Source organism: Mycteria americana, chromosome 6 (assembly GCF_035582795.1).
Source record: "Mycteria americana isolate JAX WOST 10 ecotype Jacksonville Zoo and Gardens chromosome 6, USCA_MyAme_1.0, whole genome shotgun sequence".
In the NCBI taxonomy this organism is placed as follows: domain Eukaryota; kingdom Metazoa; phylum Chordata; class Aves; order Ciconiiformes; family Ciconiidae; genus Mycteria; species Mycteria americana.
In genome coordinates this window covers 70391707-70409611 of record NC_134370.1, presented here as the reverse complement: position 1 = coordinate 70409611, position 17905 = coordinate 70391707, and the positions used below count along the sequence as shown (strand labels likewise).

The window sequence follows — 17905 nt, the reverse complement described above, 5'->3', positions numbered from 1 at the left end:
ATTCTTGTTTTCTTGTATGCCACAGGCTGTCTCTTACTTTATATTTAGAACAGTCGCATGTTAAGAGTCTTTGGGTCTAATGATAGTAAAAATTAATGTTCATCCTAGCTTTCAATGCCTTGCTAAACCATTGCCCTTTAACGGCCGTATTGGTTACCTCACGCCTGCTGTGAATGGGTCTGGAAGGGACCACAGTAAGCCCACGATACCCGCCGCCTTGCTGCCGTGTGCACGTGGCTTGAGCAAGGCTTGCTTAGTTCGTGTGATGGCACCAACTGTATGTCTGTGACACATGGCTTGGCATGTGACCGCTGCGGTGACGGAAAGGTGACAAAGTACTCGGCATCTCCCTTTCCCAGGAAACATGCCGAAGTCTGCATCCACCTTACAGGTTAAAATTGGTTAGGCAAGATGAGAAGAATTGTTGTTCATCCTGTTTGAAGATGGTAAAATGGCAAGGTACCAGCCCAGATGGACACTGGGTCTCAACCAGTACCCTTACTTCTTGTGGTTTTCTGGTCTATTCCTTGGGAAACCGATACTCACAGTTATCGTGTAACCAGCCAAGGAAGGGGGAAATGCAGAATTAAGAAGGAGAGACGGGAGCGTCTGTCTTGGAAGAACATTTCAGCTCTGGTTTGGTTGGTGTCTCCTTGGCAGAACGAGCAGTGCCGCTGCTGCAGCGCCCACAGCACTCAACGAAGTTTTGACAACAGGCAAAGGCTACCAGTTCCCTTTTGCTGCTGGCAAAGCGCTAGGAGGCTCGGACAGCAAACTGTACGCATGAACTGCAGGCCTGCTTTGCCTTTATATTTTGGGAAAATATTTGGCTTAAGTGTAGCCCATATAGAAACACAGTTTGATCTTAGTGGGTATCCTTTTAAGGAATCTAATTTAGGTCACTAAGCGCTTTACCCTTCATTATTTAGTGATCCAATGTTTAAAGAATTTTATTTCTAAGGGGAATTGTTCTGTCAAACAAATTCCACTTTAGTGAAGGGGGAAAAAAAAGTCTGTGTTCTTTTGGGAAACTGCCAGTGTTTTTAGAGCAGCGTTCCTTGCTTTTTTGTGTGTGTTTGTCTGTAGGTGGCTTTGTTACAGCTGCTTTCTGAGCCATCTCCCCTCTCACATACACACGTGGCTCCTGCTGCTTCCTCCACCCCACCAGTCCGTCCCCTGCCACCTTCTCGTTCCCATTTCTCCTTGCTGCTTTGCCTCATCACCCTCCTCCTCCTCCTCACACAATGCCAGCAGTCTCTCCTGGGCTGCCTTCACACCAGGTTCTTCCCTCGCAGCCCTGCCTTGCAGCAAAACACGGCAGCTCCCTGGGGGCAGTGCCTTCTCCTTGAACCAGGCCTCCTCCAGCGCTGCAGACCTGCTCCGTGCCTCACTTCCAACAGCTCTTCCCCAGCTGGGAACCGCTGCTCTAGAGGACTTGGGATATTTGGTTCACGTGGGCATCTAACCACTGCTTGAGCTGGAAAATAAATTCAAATGCCCAAATAGCGCAGCTGAAGATGGAAGATGACGTCTTCATTTTTCAGGAATTCCTGGAGCTCCTTGTCCTCAACTTCATGTGAGATTTGTCCTTTGTACGCTATCCTGGGAAGCAGCAAGTCCCGCTAGTTTAATCCTCTTTTTTAATGCTGTAGCAATGCTGAACTGGGGTAACTCCTTTGGCAGTTCCTAAGGAGTTACTGCCAAAGTAGGCTATTCCTAAAGCAAATGTCCCCCAAGGCAGACAAAGTAGCCCAAAAAAATGGGGCTTGCTTCATTTCTACATGCTGCTAAAGATTACAAACTCACGAATTATCAGTTCGGTGTTTCATGAGCTACTTTATATATTTTTTAAATTTTATTTTATTTTTGCCAACTAGCTGAAATCTGTAGTTCTCATCCACTACACTTTCACCTCTTTTGAGGAAGGTGGAGACCTGAAGAAGCGATAAAAGTGTGATTGCCTTCAAGTGCGTAGAAGAGCACGTGCTGAACGAAATGCAATACATGCATGATTTTCTAATAAAGTTCTATCGAGCACTAGCTCACTTTTTAAAAACATCGATTTAAAATATTAATCACTGATCTGCCGATTTGCATGACTGTACCTAATATATTCAAAAGCCAGGTTCTGTTCAGCACCACCATCAGTGTTTATGAGTAGAAGTAAGAATGACTAACCTATCTTTTGTTTTTTAAAATGTAATTTTGAAATCCCTTTGCTGTTTTTGCTGAGCCAATACCTGTTTCCATGGAAATAGCAGCACACAAAACGTTGACACATTTCAGAGCGAGCGAGCTACTTAAACATCTGCTTCCCTGAAACCACCAGCTAGACTTCAAAATAAAACTGGCTCTCGCATTTGGTGGAACTGGTTTACAAGCAAAATCAAACAAAGCATCTTTAAATGTCGGCCCAGCCCCAAATCTTTCTAAGCAATATATCCAGACAGCTAAAGCAGCATGCAGCTCATTGAATTCTTGTTTTAAGGCCCATGTTATAAATAACTTTAATCTACAAGGCAATGCATTTCAGGAGGAGTCTCTTGAAAAAGCAGCTAACAGGACCAACAAACCTTTCTGTATCTTTTCATCCAATTTTCATACCCACTTTTAAGAGCTTCACCTCTCCTTACAATCCTGCATTGCTAACGCTCAGTGTTGTCACCGGTAAGAAAATTTGAGTGTGGTAAAGATGAGCACCTACTTCTCACCAAAGCCTAACCCCTACCACGGCGGCGTGAAGAAGCCAGTATTTACAACAGAATTCAGACTAGATTTACTTATCAGCAATCGCTTTAGCCAGCCAGGCACACCGCCCTTCTAGAAGCCACGTTAGCTGAATTTTAATGCAATTCTTTAAACTGCAAGAAAAAAAGCAAAAAAGGGGGGGGGGGGGGGGGGGAAGCATCAGCTGATAAAAGGGGTAGAACATACTTTATTTTGACTGTACTGGAAAACTAAAATTATTTCAGTTACTCCATTTTTTTCTACAATGATTTTTGATTAGTTCATTCTTTTCCCTACTCTTACTTTTTAAGTCCATAAAGAATAACAGCTCCACCCTAACGTAACCCTGCAAATACACACCAAACCGGGTTAAATAGATTTATTGGAAAATGGGCTTCCTACTGACTTGAGATCAAAGGGAAAAAGAAAAAGCACTATTCAAAAGCAACACGAAAAATCTATTTACTTTATGTTTTTCCCTAATCTACATCTGAACAACCTGTATTAACTTGTGAGACACTGGCAGGCAACAGCTTTGTTCTTTCTTAGAGACATCATGTATTCTGAAAAGTGAAAACCATTTAATTTTCACAAGCTTGAAGTACATTGGGAGTAAAAAGGACCTTTGCTGATAGACCTTGATTTCTCCCTCTGCCTCCAATTCTTCATCATGCACCCCCCCGCCCCTTGCATGAGCTTTCCCCCTGCTAGAGGACAGCACGGCTGAAGAACACCAACCTCATCCCTCGACCTAAGCCAGAGCTCCTGGTAGCACGGTTAACTGCTCCCTCTTTTTTGTGCTCATCCAATACAAGTGCCTTCAACCAAGACACAAACCTTGGGGAGAAAAATTAAAATAGCTTTTAAAAAAGTAAAGCTTGGAAATCTTAGCTGGCAAAAGGTACGGAGATCGGTGCTTTATGAAAACAGCATATGATACAACATTTTTGACCCAATGTCAGTGTTAAGAATCATGACTGTTGACGTTAATTATTACAACAAAAGGTCACCTACTTCTTGCTTTTTAAGCTAAGCATTCTTACCTCTTTCTGGCACGTTGTCTAGATACACAGCTCTGTATGCAAGGATAAGAGAGGGATTATTCCCGAGCATGTAGAATTTCATCTGCTAATAATCTTGCCAGAAAACTGAGGAAATTGGGCAAGAGAGAACAAATTATCTTGGGCTGTGTCTAACTGACAGTTTTTCAGGCATTAAATATACTCCCATTTAGAGCTGTGATTAAGTACACAGAAAGGACACTTGCATCAAGAGACTCACTTGTTCAGTATCTAAAAAAAATACTTTTAAAACATAAGGAACATCCTAACATGATAAATTTTCCTTTTGTATTTATACTTTGGAAGTAACTGCAATGACATCCAAATCACTGTTGGGGCTAGCAGTGACTACATGCATAGTTTGAATTACCCAAATCATTTTGCAATACATTAGAATATTGCAAAAGTTTTTTTAACGGGTAACCCAAAGACTTTGTTCTCTGCTTCATTCCCTACACTTCATTTTTCAATCCACTAATCAAAATCATACTGAAAGCTGTAATAAAATGGAAACCTAGTTATTTGGAGAACAGAAGACAGACGCACACACAGTAACTGCTAGCAGCCCTAAGCTAACTCCTGGTACAGAGGCTTTGATTCATACTATGCAACTTTAGGCACTTAACATGGATAATTTGTGAAAGGTCGAATTGTTCTGGGCTTCCTATTCCAGTTCAGGGAAAGGAACAGGCTCCTCCAAATGGAGACGCAGCTCCCTCCTGTTTTCCGTGGAATGCTTGTGTGGTACAGACACCTAGGCTAAGTGCCTGAAGTAGATGAAGGGATGAAGCCGGCGCAGTGAACGACTGAACCCATTCAGATCTTGCATCAGTAAGAGCATTTTGTTGGGCCCAGTTTATGGTGCCCATAGTAAGGGCATCCAGCAAACCAATTTCCGTCGAAGAAATGTATACATCCTTCAAAAAGAAAGGCACAAGAAGTACTTATGTTCGGAACACATACATAGACATATTTGGAAGTTTTCCATGTAATTCAACCCCCTTCGACTTCCCTCTTGTGCCATTTCAAAAGCCGAGCCCAGTAACTACCGCTGTGACTGCCAGGTCCCGGTACGCAGCGTAAGCACCTACTGCATCTCCGTGCTGGCTGAAGTTGGTCTGATGTCAACCAAGACGTTTTGGGGTGGGTGAAACGAGTGTTGAGAAACGCCTGCAATAATTCCATTACCTGCCTCCAAAACTTACTTGAACTGTGAAAGCTGCGTGGGTTGAATTCAGTAAACGACTGTTACACACGGTGCTTGGTGTAAAGGCAGAATGGCCAAACAGCAGACATCTGGATGTCTTCCTTCTTTGGGGACAAGATGCAAACCCCACATTTGGGCATCCAGTAGAATAATGGGGTAATTAAAAATATAATACAGACCGTGGCAGCAGGGTTACTGGATGAATTGCTTTGAATGTATTGTGATTATCTGTATCCATTTACACACGGTGATCTCGACCCATTTTTTAATTAAAGAATACAACACTTTACAGCTTCAAAGCACAGTACAGATATAAACTAATTAACATCTAACAACTGCGTGAGGAAGTTTAGGAAAATGCTGAATTCCTCAAACACCGAGAGCTGATACCATATCAAAGACCAAGAAAATTCTTGCAATTGTCCCATTTCCTAAAGAATTTCAAATGCAAAATTACAAGAGAACAAAACACCTTTACACTTTACATAAATAACCAAAGTTTAAAAACCCCAATTATAAAAGGCTACACTTTAAAAGCACTCACAAGTCCATGTAAATGAATGCTGTGATGCCAAAAATATTTTGCCCAAGGTTAAACTGAGAAAATACATATTCCTAAGTCATTTTTGATCAGCAAGTCATTGCAGTACTTTGTTTTTATGCCCAGCCCTGAAGAGAAATCTGACTTGAAGAGACATTAGCATACAGATGGGATATGAACTTTCAAAGCTTATGCAACTGTTACTCCATTACAGACAGCTCAAATCAATTAGGTTGTTAAAAATCAGAGAATAAATCTTGGTTTCAGTTTAAAATAGGAGTACTCCCTTATACCTTAGAGACATAAATGAAATTTGAAGCTGGTAAAAATTTAGCTTGTTGAGGAGGGGAAAAAAAACCCCAACCAGAATTCACTTAATATTCTCTCTGCCACTGTTATTTTCCTCCCTCCCCTCCTCCTTGCTTCAATGTTCCTTTCTCTCTCCCCCCAAAAAAGACTAAAGAGGGAGACTAAATTTTCCTCTTAAGATGATTTGATTCAGTCTTCAAACCTAGTAAGTGTGAAATTAGAGGGGTGTTTCTCCTGCTTAGTGGGAAAAACCTCAGCATAGCCATGACTACATAAAGTCCAAGTACCTCTGTAGCGAACAGAAGAAAAACAATTAACAGTAAGCTGAAGACTTCACTGCCAAGACTGAAGGATGACTTCAACAAGTATGAGGAATGCAGGCACCTACAATGAACAGTCAAAGAAATAACTCCACTTATTCTAGTTAGTCCCGACTGTCCAATTCTGTAGGGTTTCAGTAAACAGGCTTTGCTAAAGCTTTCTCAAAGTTCCACGGATCCCACAAAAGCTAAGACTCACCGATGAACCTATCTTAGCTTAAACATTAGGAAAACCAAACAAAAGGATGGGTAGTATCTCACCAAAAGGTAAAAAACAGCTCCATATGAAACAAATTAAAAATAACCACATTTCTCAGAATTTTAACAGCTGCAAAGAACATTCTGCTTAAAATACTTTGAAGATTGAAGTGACAAGATGAAAACAGATACTAAATAACTAATGGTGTACGTATTTTATTAAATGTTAATCATTTTACATTTTCATATAGACAAAATCATAAGCAGTGAAAAATCCAAAGCCTGCAGAACAAAAGATCTCTTGTAAGCAAGTATTTTGCAATAGAACATTGAATGTTTTCAGTGAATCACAGCATGATTTGCCTGGAAAATACACAAGGTTGACTAGACTTTACACACGTCATCACACACTTCTGCTTCAGTTTAACATTAATACATGCAGTAGACCCTCTGCATAAACAATCTGTGAAAACTCAGTTATAAAATGCTGCATGAAGTCTCCCCCCTCAATTCAATACATGACCTGCCAGAGGCCAAACCAATACTAGAAGAGGAAGAGGAGCCAGGTCTTTTACCTGTCACTTTATGGTACAGCCACTAATTAGGTGCTTTTCTGCACACGTAACCATTTACTGCTCTCTTCAAACTCTCGTGGATTTGCCTGAACAAATACATGTGTGTGTGTGCTGGTGGTGTGTGGAGAACTCGCCTCCACTCCACAAGTTCACTCTTTCCCAAATATCTTACAGCAACTAAAGAATTTACGTACCTGCACAAACCCCAACAAAGCATGAACGAAGTGATTTCTTCAACTTCCGTATACCACAAGAAAAGCCCAATTTTTATTTGAACTCGTGACACTTTATCACCCTAAAACTGTGTTTCTCAGGTAGCAACAATAAAATTGTTAGTACAAGTGGCCCATTATTAAACTTGCTCAAAATACGGTGTGCATCATCAACATTGGTTGCGCATCCTCAAAACAGGGAATCAACAGAACTGACGCACAGCTGTCAGAATGTTCTTACATGTTCCCAAGGTAAAGAAATATATGTAATGGACTGTATAAAAGGTTTTCTTCTAAATAAATATATTTAATACCACTGTTTTGTTTGCATATTGGAGAAAAGCTGGATCGAAAAATGCTATTTTACTTGAAGCAAGGTTTTTGAGGTCCCGAGTTCTTAGCAGAATCCATTTCACTGTTCAGCACCAGCCTCTGAAGAAATTCTGTATCCGACAACTTTCTGCTTTAGCCGTATTATGGAGAATTTCAGCATACCGTAAATCTAGCTGTCCACTGCAATCCTTATTCCAGGATATATATGGAACTTTAAGTAACCTGGGACCTTTCTTTGAGGAGAAAGACCAGATTATTTAATAGGACCAAAAATCTTGCTACAATAAACTAGAAAATCTGAGATTGGGCACTTCATATCACTGTGGAGAAACAGCACAGTGTTCTGCACTACCTGAGGCTTTCTAGCTGACCCCGGGACTAAGGAGACCGTATTTCTCTTGTACAGCACTGTTTAAATAAAGTAGAAAAAAAAACCCAACCAACCAATTGGGGCATATATATCTATTTACGAGAATGCAGTGGAATTTTCAAGCCAGCCAGAAACAGGGTAATATTTATGTAAGAACTTCATGCCAATATAGAAACTGTAACACTCTAATCCCTCATCCTATATCAAACTCTCCCCATGTAGCCACATTGGGATTGTTAGTAGGGATACTCTACCATTTAACTTCCTAAAACTGGACTTGACCGCTTGTGGATGTGTATTTTTATCCCTAGAGGACTGGTTTATGACGGTAGATTGTTCAATGATGCACTGTGCTAGATCAAACATACATAGAGGTTCATTTAAACTTGCGCTTGCCTTTGTTTCTGTAGGGGGACGCAGTACCATCTGAATTCTGATTCCTGTCAGCTAAGTGTAAGCAGCGAGAACAGCAAGTCTATAGCTGTTCCTGGACAGACAGATTGGATCACAGACGTCTAGGCATGAAGGAGCAAGCATAGCCTGGTAGCTGCTTCTCATTTAAGTCAAGTGCATGGCTCTGTTTACTTATTAAACAAAATTTATTCCCTTCAGATAAGCAAAAGAAACAACAATTACTGGAAATAGGTAATTTTAAAAATATAAACCCAAACAAGAATTGATTTGTTTATACAACAACTATCTCTCAGTCACATCACAGTTGTTTTCACTTTGGCAAAATAAACTGGATTGAACTGCTGTGCTCAGAGTACCAAGTGGTACCTGCAAGAAGGATGCTGAAATACTAGAGAGAACTTAAAGGAAGCTCCCCTTTTTATCCAGGGAATTAAACCCTTTCCCCCTGAAAAAGCAAAGCCCACAAGGCAAGATTTAGGATTTTAGCTTATGAAACAGAATTCCGAGGGATGACCTGATCCCTACATGTGGGTCCTGACACATGAAAGAGGAACTCCAGCAGTGCATGACTCTTGAATCTTGCTGGGGAGCGTTAGATGCAATAGCTGGAAGTTAAACTCAAACCTGAAATGAAATACAACCCCTAACTGCAGATACTTGAAACAGCTTACCAAGAGAAACTGGTGGACTCACCAATACCTAATCTTTACAACAAATAGGGAAGTCACTCTAAAGCACGTCATTTTAAATGAGCGTATAAACACAAAGCTAATGGATCAGCAAGACTGAGAAAAAAAGGTTGGGAGGAAATAATAAAATACGAAGAATGGCCTTTCAAATGAACATTCAGAGTATAACGTTTCAAAAATGTGCAACATTCTGGCAACTAAACATTTTTTTCCTTCAGTTTCTCTGTAAAGTGAAGAAAACACGCACCTAGAATATCTCAGTCTGACAGAGCGCCTGAAATCCACTGTCAGGGGAAAAACCCACCACTGCCAATACACGAGCCTCTTCTTTGAACTAAATACATGTTCAAAGCTTCTAACGCTTCATGTGCGCCCAGGCAGACACAGCATTATTTAGCGTTTTTACATTTTGTACACATGCAGTGCTAATGCTCTTTTCATGGTATGCATTATAATGTGGGGAACAGGTTACAGCAGGTGGACCTTTGAACTTCTGCCTTCGCAGCAGCGTCAATTAGCAATACGATTTTACATATTCCCACCTGACATGTGGCAAAGCTCACCATCCCGCTGGCCCAATACCCTCTCCCTGACACGGCTCAGAGCCAGGTAACTCAAGGACAGCACAAGACCACTGCGGAAGACATATTTTAATATTCTGTAACATGGAAAATTACAGTTCTCATTCCCATAAAGATTAGTTTGAACCCTGAGTCATATGCTTTAATCTCTCTTCTAAATGTTTTTTTGGCCTTCGTTATAAAGGCACTAGACTGTTTTGGTATTCATACAAATATCTGCTTGCTTCGAATCTTGCTGAATGATTTCCTCTGGCAGCTAGTTTCATTCTAATTACATGGTTTGAAAAAGTATTTCCACCTACCATTTTTCAAAACTCCCACTTTCTAAGTATCAGTGAATGTCCTTTTGGGCTTGTACTATGAGACATCACAAAGTTATCTTGCCATACTAGTTCCTCTTAATGGACTGACAAACAATCTTAATTAAGTTTTAACATGTCCAAGCTAACCTTCTTCACAGCTGATCATACAAAAAATATTCAAGTACTATGGTTAATGAGTGTGTTTAGAAATACTTTAATGCTCTAAAGGGATAAGGCTACCTGTTCTGAATGAGGTCTACACTGTTCCCACTGCCTTTTTATGACCTCTTTTCCTAAGAAACTACAGTAAAATTAGCTTTGTAATGTCTTCTGCTAAAGAATACTAGAGTCTTGTGATAGAACTCTAAAACAAATCTTGGCTTCACAGCAGCAGATGTGGTTCAGTTTAACAAGCCAATAAATATTTTAAGTGACTAGAGAGCTGGGATTTTTATAATATGATCCAGGTTTAAAAGCTAAGAAGGGAGTCAACAGGTACTAGAAATAGAAAACACACAATATCTGTGTGGGTTTCTGCCTATTGCTAAATCAGAGAACATGGTACAAGCTACTTTCGTAAAACATTCAATTTTGAGCAATACCTTGAGAAGTTATCGTAATGTCACAACACGTATTAACCTGAGAACTGAAGATTTCCATTTAAAAAGCTTGGTGGATAACAGTGATCACCAATGGAAAGAAAAATTAGATATACAAGTTCAGTAGGATGCAAATTACAACTCTAACCTTGCCACATCCTCTTATACTTTACTGCATGAGATGGTCAAGCTGCTTCATTAAGTCTTTCAAATACTAAAGCATACAGCATCCTCCACATTTCACACCGAAAGAGGCTGCCTAAAAAAAAAAAAAAAGAAAAAAAAAGGGAAAGTGGAAATAAAACTTCTCACTAGACTCCACAGGCGTCTTAAAACACAAACCACAGAACTAGCACTACCCTATGCTTTGCAAAACAAGGTAAAGCTACGTAAGCCGAGCAATCCAAAACAGGCAGGTCAAAGGAGAGGGCAGAATCAGGAACACCGTCACGGCGCTTCCACCCGCGGGCGCGGAGCCCGCAGCCTCCTATAAAAGGCCAGACTGACCAGCTGTGGGGAACGTCTCCAGGCTGCCAGAAGGGGAGCGAGGCCATCAACACCAGGGCCGGCGAGGGGGTGGCCGGAGCTGAGACTGACCCGCGGCGGGGACCGGGGGCGGCCTCCCCCGCGGCCGGCGCGGGAGCCCCCCTGGGGCGCGGCAACGCGGCTGCGGCCCCACCGCCGCGGCCCGTCGGGCTCCCGCCCGCTTGTTTGGGTGCCGGCCGCCCGCCCCTCCGGCTGCAGCGGTGGCCGCGCCGAACCCTCCCCAGTGCTCCCTGCCGCGCCGCTTCCTCCGTGCGGAGCACAGGAAAACGCTACTCCCGCCCGCAACCGCGCCGCTTCTCCGCCCCCCGCTCCGCGGGGAAACACTCGCTCCCGGCCGCAGCGGCTTCCCCGAGCTGCGCCCGGCCCCAGCGGGCGAGGTCTCACCCAGCGCGCCCGCCTCCTCCGGGGGGGGGGGGGGGGGGGGGGGGAGAACCAAGCCGGACCGCGGGCGGCCAGGCCGGGCGCCCGCTCACCCCTGCCCTGCGGCTCGCTGCCGGCCGGTCCCGGCGCTCCCCAGCCGGCAGGGCCCCGGGGACCGCCGCGGCCCGGCCCGGGAGTGAGCGCTCCTGCAGCCACGCACCCCTCGGTCAGGGCCGCCAACGGCGGGCTCCCCCCTCACCTCACGGCGCCTCAGGGCGCGGCGGGACCTCGCCGCCCCCCCGCCTCACCTCATAGCTCTGCCCTCCCCCAGGGCTCGGCGGGACCCCGCAGCGCTCGCGCCCCCCTCCCCCCCGCACTTCTCCTCACAGCTCGCCCCTCGCCTCACCTCAGGCGCGGCGGGCCGGCGGTCGGCTCGGCTCGGCCCGGCGCCAAGAGAGCGAGGCGGCCGCTGCCTCCTCCGCGTGAGGCACCCTCGGCCCCGGCGCCTCAGGCGCAGCCTCCCGCCCCTGGCGGCGGCTCCCGGCCCGAGGAAGAGGCGGCCGGGCCCTGTCCCGCACCCCCGCTGCGCCACGGCCCGTCGCTCTCCGCCGGCCCGCCGCCCCGGGGCGCCGCTCCCCGCGCCAGGCCCCGGCTTCCCTCCTTCCCGGCCTGCCCCGGCGCCGCCGTCCCCAGGCCCCCCTCCCCCGGCCGGGCTGCGCCTGCGCGGCGGCCCCTCTCCCCATCCGGGTCCCTCCGTGCGGTGTAGCAGGTCGGTAGGCGGGAAATGGCGACTGGCTGCTGAGCGGCTGCGGAGCGCGGAGCCCCGGCGGCGGTGTAAACACAGCGGCGCCCGCCCGGCCCGGCCCGGCCCGGCCCGGCCCGGCCGCCGGGGACCCGGACACCGGGGGCCCGCCTCCCCGGCACCTCGCACCCGCAGGTAACTGACGCGGCGGCTCAGCCAGCGCGGGGTCCCAGCCCGGGATCAGGTGGGAAGGCAAGGGGTGGCCGCTCCGGAGTGACCGGCGGGAGCCTCCCCTCAGGGCCTGCCCCGCGGCGGGCCCCTGCGCCCCGCGTCCCCGCCCGCCCGCCGGGCTCCGCGCCCCGCTGCGTGCGGAGGCACCCCGTCCCTCCCCGCTCACCTCCCCTCGCCGGCCGCGGAGGCCAGCCAGCCCCGGCCGCGCCGGAGCGGGGGCGCAGCCCTCCCGGGCCAGCCCCCTGCCCCCGGAGGAGCGGGCGGCGCGGCTGTCACCCCCGCGCTGACACCCCCCGCCTCCCCCTCTAGGCCGAGGCCTGCGGTGAGTCTCCTCCGCCCGCCGCCCCCCGTCCCGCCCGCCCCGTCCCGTCCCGCGCCCGGGGCGGCGGTGGGCGCCGCGGGGGCCGCGCTGTGCGCGCCGGGGGGCGGTGGCGGGCGGCGGGGGCGCGTCCCGGGCCGGGCCGGGCCGGCTCAGGGGGCGTAGCTCTGCGGGCTGCATCCCAGCCCCTGCTGCACACGGGCGGGCCGTGCCCGGCGCTGGCTCCCGCGGAGCGCCGCGCAGGACGCGCCTGTTGCTGGCTGCTGTTGTCGCCGCGCCGGGGCGGCAGCGCTGGACGTGCCTGTCACCGGCTGTGGGGGGGTGACGGGGACGACGGCGGGGGGCTGCCGCCCCGCTGCCTCCCCGGGGGATGCCGGGCACCGCAGGCTGCCCGGGCAGGGATCCCGGGCGGCGAAAGGCTGCTGCGGAGGATGTCAGCGTGGCTGGGCAGACGGGAGTAACAGCAACTTTGTCTGCTGTCACTTGCGAGGGCAGGAGGGGGGAGGGCGGCCGTGATGTACCGGCCAGCAGCAAGCAGGACCACCGCCATCTCAACCCGTTATTGGCATTCCCTGTCAATACTGGGAACGCGGCGTGAGATGTTAGCATGTTGCATACCACATCGATTACCTGCTCACTTCTGTGTTACTAGAGTGCTGTACAAGCCTGTTGCTCAATTTTATGGTACTTAGAAGCACATGAGAGGACAAGTCTTATTATTTCTTTGTGACTGTTTTGGTGAGCTCTAGCCTAGATCTGCCTAGGATATTTCTTCCTCTGCAATGATGGTTATAGCACTTGTCCTGATCCCAAGCCTATTGTTTCTGGTAAGGCTTTTTCATAGTCTTCCAGTTGCTTATGGTACACTTTTAAAAGTAATTTTGAGATTGTATTTATTGACTTTGCCTTTCTTGATAAGTTTGCACTGTTACAATACAGTAGTCTATGAAGAAGATCTCTAAGTGTAACTCTTACTCTGTTGCCTTGGGCGAGTTGCAGCCTCTTTTGCCATTTCTCCATTCGTAAAATGGGGATAATAATACCTCAGAGAGTTGTTACAAGAAGTAGTTAATGTTTGTAGAGGGCTTAAAAGACCTAAGTGTTATTAATTAAGCCCCATGACACATTAAGGTAAGAGTTAGCAAACCAGGTTTACACATGGATGAACTGAGGCAGGAAGAGATTATGATTTAGCTAGAATAACATATTGGATCTGTGACAATAGCAGAAAACAAGTTGTAACTACTTCATGCTGTAGGCAGAAGCGAACAGTTCTATATAACAGATATGCTTCCAAGATTATTTGCCCCTCCCCCACCCCCCCTTCCAATTTCAAGCTTTTCTACTTTCGGAGGTTTTGCCTGTGTGACTTCCAGTTGACTGGATAGCTCCAAGGACACTTGTGGCTTGCCCACTTAAAAGTGTTTCAGCAGTTTTCATAACAAGATATATGTTCTAGGATGCAAGCCAAATCCAGACTTAAATTCCATAAAACATTCTCCACTTTTCCCCTGAAAACATTGTGTGGAACTTAGTTAAGACTTGATCCTGTTCCAGTCAGTGGAGTATGCACTAAAGCTGACATTCCTGTTTCATCTGAGAAAGTTCTTTCATTAAGGAAAAAATTCTCTTGTCAGTCTGTCCCAGAGATTTAATGGTACAGTTAGATCATTTTTCTAAAGATGTAAACATTCCACATATGCTGGAGCTGTACATGCATTTTCATAATTTAAAGGTAATTTTCCATCTTCAGACTTCCACCGCAAGTGTTGATAACTTCCTTCCACTCTGTTGATTCCCCAGCACACTGACGTGACAGTATCGCAGGCTGAATAGCATTAAGCAGTTAAAAAAAAAAAAATCTACTGAATTCAAAAGGAAACTTAGTCTTCATCTTACAAAGTTTTTCCATACTGTATTGGGTTTATTTTCTTTGATCACTTGTAATGCTGCTGAGGTTGACACCAACAAAAATAGTGTTTGCAGAAGACTTTAAGAATCACATTTTCTCTTCTGGCATTCTTCTATGCAAATATTTCATTCCCATAGAAGAAACTTTTTCATAGGTGTAAGTGGAGTAATAAGTTGGAGTACTTGCACATTTTTGTAAGAACCAGTTCTAAGAGTCATACTGAACTATTTTGGCAAGAGCTTGCAAGAAAAGCTTGAACAGGGGGGTTGGACAAGATGACCTCCAGAGCTCCCTTCCAACCTCGACTGTTCTGCGAGTCTGTAAAAGCAGGATATATCAAGTAGGACTGGAATTTGGCAGAAATTTAAAATTAATGTGCTTGAGACTTCTTGCTCTTTTGAAGGAATAACTGGAAGTTCCAGAATATCATCACAATAATTTCAAGATCACAGCTGAAGCCAGTGTAATTTTACAACTCTAAAATTGCCTTTTACACTTCATGGGTTTGCAGCTTTTCCCTAGTCGAACCCCATACAAGTTCTTCCCCATCCATGTGTTTTCAGCCTGGTCTCCCTAGGGGAGCCAATTCCTATGTATCATGGGGTTTGGACTTTGGTAATGCCAGCACAGGACTATTAGAACGATCCCAGATTGAGAGGCTGTTGTGTCCCCCCATTCCCCCTGTGACTGCATCCTTATTCCATACTTTCTCAGGAGCATTCCTCTCAGACAAGTGCCTTTCTGATTCATTCCTGTGAGCAGATCAGGTATGATGGTTCTTACTCTTATTAGCCCAGAAAGTAAAGGACTAAGTCTGAATGAAATTCTTTCATTTGCTGGCAGCTTACGTTACCACTAAAGTGTTGGCACCAATCTTTTGCAAATTTTAAATGGAAGATTGTTTTTCATCTATTGTATATGAAAAGTTCATTTGATGTTTATACATCCCGGTTAAGTCTTCAAAAAATGCAAATATGCACCGTAAGTGCATAGTTGATTAATCAAATTCATAACAGATTACAATTTTTAGGGGGCAGAATGTGTAAATTGAATCATGCTGCTCTGATCCTGTAAGGGAGCAGTAAGCTCTTTACGAGCTTGTTTAAAAAGAGAAGCTATCTCAGGCCGGGATTTTGGCAGTGTCATGCCCTATAGAGTACTTTAAACAGAGGTTAATTTGCTGAAGTGCAGTGTTAGTTGCAGTGCAGTGTATCTCTTCTGATTGCTCGGAGGAGAAACTCATAGACTGAGATACTTGAAAGCCAATATAACATGTTGTTTACATGTGGAGTTGCCTAGATGGCCATTATTTAGTATTTTAGAAAAATAAATATTTTACATTCACAGGTGAAGACATTTTCAACAGCACTTGAAAAATTAAGTGTGAAATCATCCACATCTAAAGCAATCAGTTTCAGAGGCTGGATAGTAGCTTCCCAGTTGGCAGTCCTAACTTTTTCTAAATAGATTACTTCCCAATCAGATCAGTTTCAGTAATTACTTTGATTAAGGTCCTCTTAACTATGGAAAATAAGGAGTTCTTTCATCGTACCTCGTGATCCAAGGAAAACACTTGTCAGGACAGTCTGGTATAAGAAGATAATGAGTTGAGTATCAGCCTGAGGTGTATTTTCACCTTTGCCAACACTGTCATCTGTGTGATCTGACATATGTCCTTTGCTGCCTCAGTTTCCCTATCTGATGGGTTAGTATTCATGGTAATACTGAGATCTGTGGACAAGCCAAGGGGAAGGAAATGCAGCCACTGGTGGACGGGATTAACTCAGCAGCCGCATTGATCTCTGCTGCATCGTGACATAAAGCATACAGCTCCCCATGGGGAAAGTTTTATGTGAGTCCAGCCCCAATCAGATTTCTATGCATCTAGCTAAAAATAACCCTAAAGGCAACATTTAGGAAGTCGCTTATCTGTTGCCTTAGAGCTGACGAGGATCCTCTGTCCACTAAGTGATGTGGATGCCAGAGCTGCATATAAAAGGTGATGGAAATTGAAGTTATCCCTAACAGTCCTAGCTCCTGTCTGAATTGGGAATTTGTTTTTGTTGGGTGAGGAATCTAGTTAGAAGGCATAAAACACTTCTAGTCTTGAATTAATAATATTTCTTTTAGCAGTGTAACTTTAAGTATAACATTATCATGAAAATAAGTTTAACTAAAAGGAGCTGTTAACTCCACAGCATCTGGAAAATCAGCTATGCGTACTTACTTAAAGTAGCACAATGCTAAAAAATACATCCTACTATTCATTGCCAATATACCAAGTGTAAGTAGGAGAACTAAGACTCTAAAATGCTTGGATTAGAATTTACCTATAAATAAATTACTTTATTTTATATATATAAACACACACAGTGGCAACACAGCAGGAGTGTCATTATCAGCAGAGTAAGGCTGGGAAGGTGATACTGCAGGGCATGTTAGCATCCTTGAAGCCTCATACGAAAGAAAAGGAGCCTGTCCTTATTTAGGCTCTGTTTAGGAATAGCTAATTTAAGTTAATTTATTAACAGGAACTCAGATCAAATCAGAGCAGTTGTTCTAAACAATTTAGCTTTAGCTGCACTGATTCAGTCTAAATCATAACTCAGTTTACTTTAGGCCATGCTAAAACATGATTGCTTTGATTCACCCTATATTTTAGGAGGTGCTAATTAGAGGAAGGTAGGTAATTCAATCTAAGGATTAGACTATACCACAAGGACTTTCCTGGCACAGCAATACCAGGCTAGTTAGCGGTAAAACCCCGCACAAAGGCATTCCTTTTGCCAGCACGAGTTGCATTTGCACTCATGAGGAGGCTTGTTACCCTAGCTGTAGGTGGCTAGGGAAAAATAATATTTCCCCCTTCCTTTCACATTTCTAACAGGTAGTGTTGTACTGGTAAAGCTTCTGGTTTAGACACAGTCTAATATGGATTTCCTTAGTCTAGATAGAGCTTCAAGGGTACTCAGTGTCTTCTGCTTAGTATATGTGGGCTGAACGTGCCAGAGCAGAGGGTCTAATACAGGTATATTTATTTCTTACCCCCAGAGCTGGGATTTTGCTTCATCCATCAGAGTTTCCTCTAGGCTCACTCTTCTGTAGTTTACATCTCATAGCTGGTGTTTCTGAAGTATTCACTGTTTCAGGAAGGAGTGGGCTGACTCGAGGTAACAGCTAGGTTCTATAGTCTCCTTTGTCCTCACCTCATTTTCCAATACCCTTTTCATAGGAGATAACACTACCTGAATTGCTTCTCTTTTCTCCCTTTCCCAGGAACTTCTCTCATTTTACTATCCTAGGGGAGCTCATTTAGGTTACAGCAGGCTTCCTTTTATATGAAATAATGCCTTTGGG

General features: G+C 45.3%; 1 protein-coding gene and 1 long non-coding RNA gene across 6 annotated transcripts in view; one reads left to right on the top strand and one right to left on the bottom strand.

Moving 5' to 3' along the window:
• Window positions 1-6563: 6563 nt before the first annotated feature.
• LOC142411870 (uncharacterized) lies at window positions 6564-12573 on the bottom strand. 3 transcript variants are annotated; one of them, XR_012776329.1, is made up of 5 exons: window positions 12484-12573; window positions 10442-10697; window positions 9489-9590; window positions 8250-8428; window positions 6564-7712 (listed from the first exon to the last, which is right to left on the bottom strand). It is a non-coding gene; the product is annotated as an uncharacterized LOC142411870 (long non-coding RNA). The 3 variants fall into 3 exon arrangements; XR_012776328.1 differs by lacking the exon at window positions 12484-12573 and adding an exon at window positions 11614-11641; XR_012776327.1 differs by lacking the exons at window positions 9489-9590; window positions 10442-10697; window positions 12484-12573 and having other exon boundaries at window positions 8250-8668.
• CTDSPL2 (CTD small phosphatase like 2) overlaps window positions 11679-17905 on the top strand; it is a 46185-nt gene continuing 39958 nt past the window's right edge. For 2 of the 3 annotated variants that reach the window (XM_075506490.1, XM_075506491.1), the window contains exon 1: window positions 11679-12281. The gene's annotated coding sequence lies outside the window, so the exon portion shown is untranslated. The remainder of the gene's footprint in view (window positions 12282-17905) is intronic. The other variant, XM_075506489.1, reaches the window with a different exon arrangement.